Source organism: Saccostrea cucullata, unplaced genomic scaffold, assembly GCF_032062105.1.
Source record: "Saccostrea cucullata isolate Sc308-1 unplaced genomic scaffold, CSIRO_AGI_Scuc_v1 ctg22523, whole genome shotgun sequence".
In the NCBI taxonomy this organism is placed as follows: Eukaryota; Metazoa; Mollusca; class Bivalvia; order Ostreida; family Ostreidae; genus Saccostrea; species Saccostrea cuccullata.
In genome coordinates, this window is record NW_026934480.1 from 1 (window position 1) to 5,969 (window position 5,969).

General features: G+C 32.8%; 1 long non-coding RNA gene across 2 annotated transcripts; it reads left to right on the forward strand.

The window, feature by feature from the left end:
- Positions 1-3,393, forward strand: LOC134240825 (uncharacterized). 2 transcript variants are annotated; one of them, XR_009986531.1, is made up of 3 exons: positions 1-14; positions 1,766-1,852; positions 2,314-3,393. It is a non-coding gene; the product is annotated as an uncharacterized LOC134240825 (long non-coding RNA). The 2 variants fall into 2 exon arrangements; XR_009986530.1 differs by lacking the exon at positions 1-14 and adding an exon at positions 690-713.
- Positions 3,394-5,969: the final 2,576 nt, after the last annotated feature.

The following is a 5,969-nucleotide window of genomic DNA, read 5'->3' on the forward strand; positions in this document are numbered from 1 at the left end:
CGTAAAGGCAGAGGGTCAGTATCTTAAATGTTTTGTTCATTTGCTTCCTTAATAGAGCTTATAATTGCTAGTGTACTTTTGAGATTTTAGCAAAGTTGTAATTGGTTAAGTCTTCATATTAATCACTGTTCAATTACTTTTTTAACTGTAATTTTTTTTTTTGTGTTCATAATTCTACGTAATGGAATGCAGTATAGTTCTTAGTTAAGGTAGACCATCCACTCACTGTGTATAGAATTGATAATATGACTCCTAAATAGTGAGGTCATTGTTAACTTTATTTAATGTTGCTTTTAATCAGTGTTTGAGATATAGTCGATCAACTCTAAAAATGCAACATTTTTTAAGTTTTCAATGCCAATACATGTGGATTACATGACATCGTTAGTCATTTAATTAATTGTCTCACAGTCAATGGATGACTAACCTTAAGTAGAAACTGTTTTTGTTTCATCTTATGTTATGTTCTAAAACCACTGTTTACAATTTTTCTAAAATTCTGTCCTTATTAACGTACACTGTTGCCATGATTAATCCACAAAGCTAAAAAACAAATCTTCAATATACTTTCCAAATACCTTCCTGCAAGCTTTAGAAGTGTTACTGTTAATGTGTACTGTGTAGGCCATACCTGTTTCTTTGAATGCTTCCAAATCTTGTGTATATAGGCTTAAGAGGGCTGAAAGCAATGCAGGAGTAATTGCCACAGTCACGTAAGAATGTGGTCCTCTAATGAGAAACAAGGTTTTAAAGGATTCCTATAGGAAACAATACTCATTGATGCTTACTTAGCAGTTGAACTTCTTATTTCTTGATGCTTTTTTGCATTTCCTTTTCTTTTTGTAAGCCTTTTTGATTTAAATATGAAAATATCTTTAAAAGCTGATAAGTTTGAATGTCATTATTATTAAAAAAAAAAATATACATATTACAGGTATCGTATATGATTAAAAAAATATTTTCTGATTTCTGTGTTTTGAAAGTGTATTACTTTGTACTGCTGCTGAACTCTTTTGTCTTATATTTTTATTATACATATATGTGTGTGTTTGTCTTTATATAATCATGTTTGAAAAACAAAATTTCTCTCTGTGTGCCATAATTTCTCAGTAGAGTTACCTGACATTACTTATTATCTGTAATTATGGAAAATATGTATACAAGATTGACTTTTCTGATGTCTATGACAAATATTTATTTTGATTTTTTTTTTAAAGAAAACAGGCAATATATGAATAAAATCAGGTCACTCATTAATAGATAACTATAAGTAAGCATCATGTGGGATATTGTCAGTAAATTATCAGTAAATGTAGATAACGATAACTTACCAGTAATTTGTTCAATTTGAAATTATGCAGTTTCTCATTACTAGATCACCCCACTTCTCACTTCAATCTTTTTCTTCTAACCCGAAGTTCATTTTTTTTTTGTGGAAAATAAGCAATTGTTATAAAAAAAAAAAAAGAAGTTGCCTGTTGAAAATTCCAAGATATTAAAAGAAAAATGAACAACATGCACCCTTTTAGAAATTCAGAGGAATCATCACAGGTCCCTTGATATGTGATGGTTTTCTCAATAGAATCACTTCCTGTAGTTGTAGAAATAACAAAACCTGTGTGCCTCTAATCTTCCCCATGTATTCCCAAAAAGATATTCATATGAATGTTTTAATGTGCATGCAATATCTTATATTGTCTTTTTTAGATGACTTTTTAATCTTGGGCCCTGTTTTGTGTTATAAATCTAATTTATGTTTACTTAGGTTGGGGTGCATTCACTAAAGAAAATATCAGGAAGTATCTAAAGATCCACGAGGAGAACCGCAAGTCAGCATCTTCAGCTTCTAATGGTAAATACTTATTTATCTGTATTTAATATGAGTCAAAGTATCTTTTAAAAATTGTATCATATGATATTGGGACACTTTATGTATACATTACCTGGGTAACCAAGTTGTTCATAAACAACTGTTCAAAACAATGACTTAGATTGTATCAAACTCTGGTTCCGGCACAAGGTACATGTGCAGGAAATGTTAAATATTAAACACAGATTGATTAGAAAGAATGATTAGAAAGAATCATGTATATAAGTTTCTGTTTGGTTAACTTTACTTTCTTTTGCTTGCCCACAGCTTCATTTAATTGAATTTGGACAATGTTAACATGGTTAATAATATTAATCAACACAGTGGGAAAAAAATCTTTACCGAAGGCTTTCTGAAACTTTCACAAAATAAGGACATTCATCAATATTTAAAACTGGAAGACAGATGAATTTTCCAGCATTGAGATAATTTCTTATTTATAGCTGATCCTAACACGCTGAAGCAGGAGAATAAGGAGTTGAAGGACCTGACCATCTGTAAGATCTGCCTGGACGAGAAAGTCTCCATTGTATTCCTGCCCTGCGGTCACCTGGTGTCCTGCCCCCAGTGTGCCCCAGCCCTCACCAAATGTCCAATCTGTAGGAAGAACATCAAAGGGACTGTAAGAACCAACCTTGTAGAGAAAAGCACAGCCAAATAACAATGGCTGAGGAAGGTTATCTGAGAGGATGGAACAATAAGATTTGCATTATTTTCTATTAATTGGAATGAATGAGAGAGTGCAATTTTTTTTAGTAAGTTGAGTATTGTGTCATGCTTTTATTTTTTTTCTCTTTGCATGAAAGGAATTAAAGGTTAGTCAAAGATTTGTTCCATCCTCTCAGATAAAATCCACTGGATTTCAATAAGCTTCCTCAAATATCGAAGGTTTCCCTTTATTGTATAGTGTACATATCATGTTTAATGTGATAATATTCAAATGCAAACTTTTTCTTAATATTATGTTCAATTATACCCCTTCTCCTTCCTGTTCAAAAAAAAAAAAAAAAGTTGAAAAATGGTATTTGAAAAATATTTTTGCTCACATGAACCATTTAAAGGTTCAGGTATAAAGGTTGGTCCAACATTTCTTATAGTAAAAAAAATCAGCAAAAAAATGTGAGTGTTGTGGATCATTGACCCATGGTTATCTTAATGATTAATTTTTGACTGCCTTGTATTTGCATTCTGTGATTGTTCAATATTTTTCATCATAAAAAAAAATCATTTTTTTTTCTCGTTGACAAATCTTTATGTTGATTCATGTATTGTTGGATTTTCATTTTACATTTGTACTCAATAATCATGTGCTTTAACCAACTACTGGTATAAATGCCACAATGACATTCTGTAAGAGACATACTGATATTATAACAGCAGTTCGATCATTTAATAGATTGTTAATCATCATTATAATGTGGGTATGTTCAATCTTGAACGATGTCATATGAGTTTGGTTTACATGTACATTTACATTATAATATACATGTGCATTTTAGATTAAAAACATTGAAAAAAATTCAGTTTTGATTTTCTTTAAATTCACATGTAAAAAATCAATTGGAACAAGTGTATTAATTAAAGTTTTTTGAGAAACTAAACTGCCAGCAGTTAAAAAAACTATCTAGGGTAAAAGAAGTTCTTGTATAACATCTACATGCAGTACTGTAAACCACCTTTTATTTGCAAGCGAAAAATATCTGCTAGTTTTGCTATGTATAAATATACCTCCTGTATCTCGTGCATATTAATTGCTGGAAAACCTGATGCTGGCTTTGGCGTTAGCGTACTGGTAAAATGTTCTGTTCTGATAAATGTTTTGGGAGCAAGTCCATTCCCAAGTAACTATAAGCCCTACATGTATCTGGACCAAATTTCATGGATGCATATGAGGGATGGACACTAATGTACATGCTTCGGATGCTGGATCTGACCTACATTTTCCAGATGAATGACCTGTCTAAAGCTTTTGGAGCAGGTCCATTCCAAAGTAACTGAAAGTCTTACCTGAATCAAACTTGTATGGATGATGCATCTAGGGATGGATACTACCAGATTTGCTTCAGATGCTGGATCCTGGCCTACATTTTCCAGATGAGTGACAATGCAGGGTAATGTTATTTTAGTAGCTCTGTAATTTTATGACCTGTTAAGATGTAAATTGCATGGATGATGCATCTAAAGGACAATTTCAGATTTGCTTCAGATGTAGGAAGTAAAAGACATTTTCTTGATTAATGAATAGGTTTAAGATTTTGGATAGATGTCAATGTCAATTCCCAGTGAAAAAGAGATACTGAAACAGCTAGTACTTTGATGAATATTGTTGTCAGGGTGTATACTAACTATAAAATATGCATTATTTAAACTGATAGCATTTGTCGAGATGAGCTTTGGTAATCTTTTATTACCTATTCGTTTGCTTTGTATTTGTACATATATTACCTCAGTCATGAAAATTAATTGTCCTTGATTGATTTCAAACTGACAAATCGTGAGTAAAATAGTTGGATTACAGTACTTTCAACCATGTGAAGATTATGTACTAATAATTTTGAAGAATTTGTGATGCATTGCCTTTTAAAGTTTTTATGACTGCATAAGTAATCAACAATCTTATTAGCCACCATGTTTAAATGAATGTTTGCTTGCCCTTTCCCGACTCAGGGTAAAATTATTACGTCGATAGGTAGGTGGGGAAATCTTTTCCCCCCAGTAAATTCAACATATTTATTGATGGCAAAATGAAATAAAAGGGAAAAAAAATATGATCTGGAATTAAAAAAAAGTCTCTCTCATTCTTAGTCAGTCGGTTTGGAGAGGGCAACAAAACAATTTTTTAAAAGATGGCCTTATCAGGAAATTCTGTTTTGGAATTTATTTTTATGGATGTACCAGTATCAGGCAAATCATTTTAAAATCAATTCTTCTATATTTAACTACTCATCTGGTATTATGGTCATTAAGCTGCAAATTTAAGTGACATACCAATTAAACTTGGAAAAAATATCATGTAAAATTCTATAAAACATGTAAACAAGATAATTCAAAATATTAAAATAAGTATATATGACACTATCATATATAACTATTTCACATAAATTTACATCCAGACACTTAATGTGTAGTTTTCAGTCAAAGATAAATAATTCAATTATTATACCCCCCGTAAACGAAGTTTCGGGGGGGTATATAGGAATCACCTTGTCCGTCTGTCCGTCCGTCCGTCTGTCTGTGCAAACCTGACCGGTCCATATCTTTCTTACGGAGGGACATTAGAATCTACCACTCCACACAAAGATTGCCCATGACCTAAGGGTGTGTCATGACCTTGACCAAGGTCATTTGGGGAAGTTCAAGGTCCACTGGAAGAAAAAGTTCATAATTCGTGTCAGGTCCATACCTTTCTTATGAATAAACTTGGTAGGTTCTTATTTCACACAAAGATTGCCCTTGACCCAAGATCATTTGGGGAAGTTCAAGGTCACTGGAAGAAAAAGTTCGTAATTCGTGTCCAGTCCATATCTTTCTTATGGATAAACTTGGTAGATTCTCATTTCACGCAAATATTGCCCATGACCCAAGGGTGTGTCATGACCTTGGCCCAAGGTCATTTGGGGAAGTTCAAGGTCACTGGAAGAAAAAGTTCATAATTCATGTCCTGTCCATATCTTTCTTATGGATAAACTTGGTAGGTTCTCATTTCACGCAAAGATTGCCCATGACCTAAGGGTGTGTCATGACCTTGACCCAAGGTCATTTGGAGAAGTTCAAGGTCACTGGAAGTAAAATTCATAATTCATGTCTGGTCCATATCTTTCTTATGGATAAACTTGGTAGGTTCTCATTTCACACAAAGATTGCCCATGACCCAAGGGTTTGTCATGACCTTGACCCAAGGTCATATGGGGAAGTTCAAGGTCACTGGAAGAAAAATTTCATAATTCATGTGTGATACATTTCTTTATTATGGAAAACTTACTTCTGAAAAACCGGGGGGGGGGGGGGGGGTGGATATTTTGTCCCGTTTAGACAGTTCTAGTTGAAATTAATGCTAGTATTACCCATACCGAAAAAAGATAAATAATTCAATTATTAT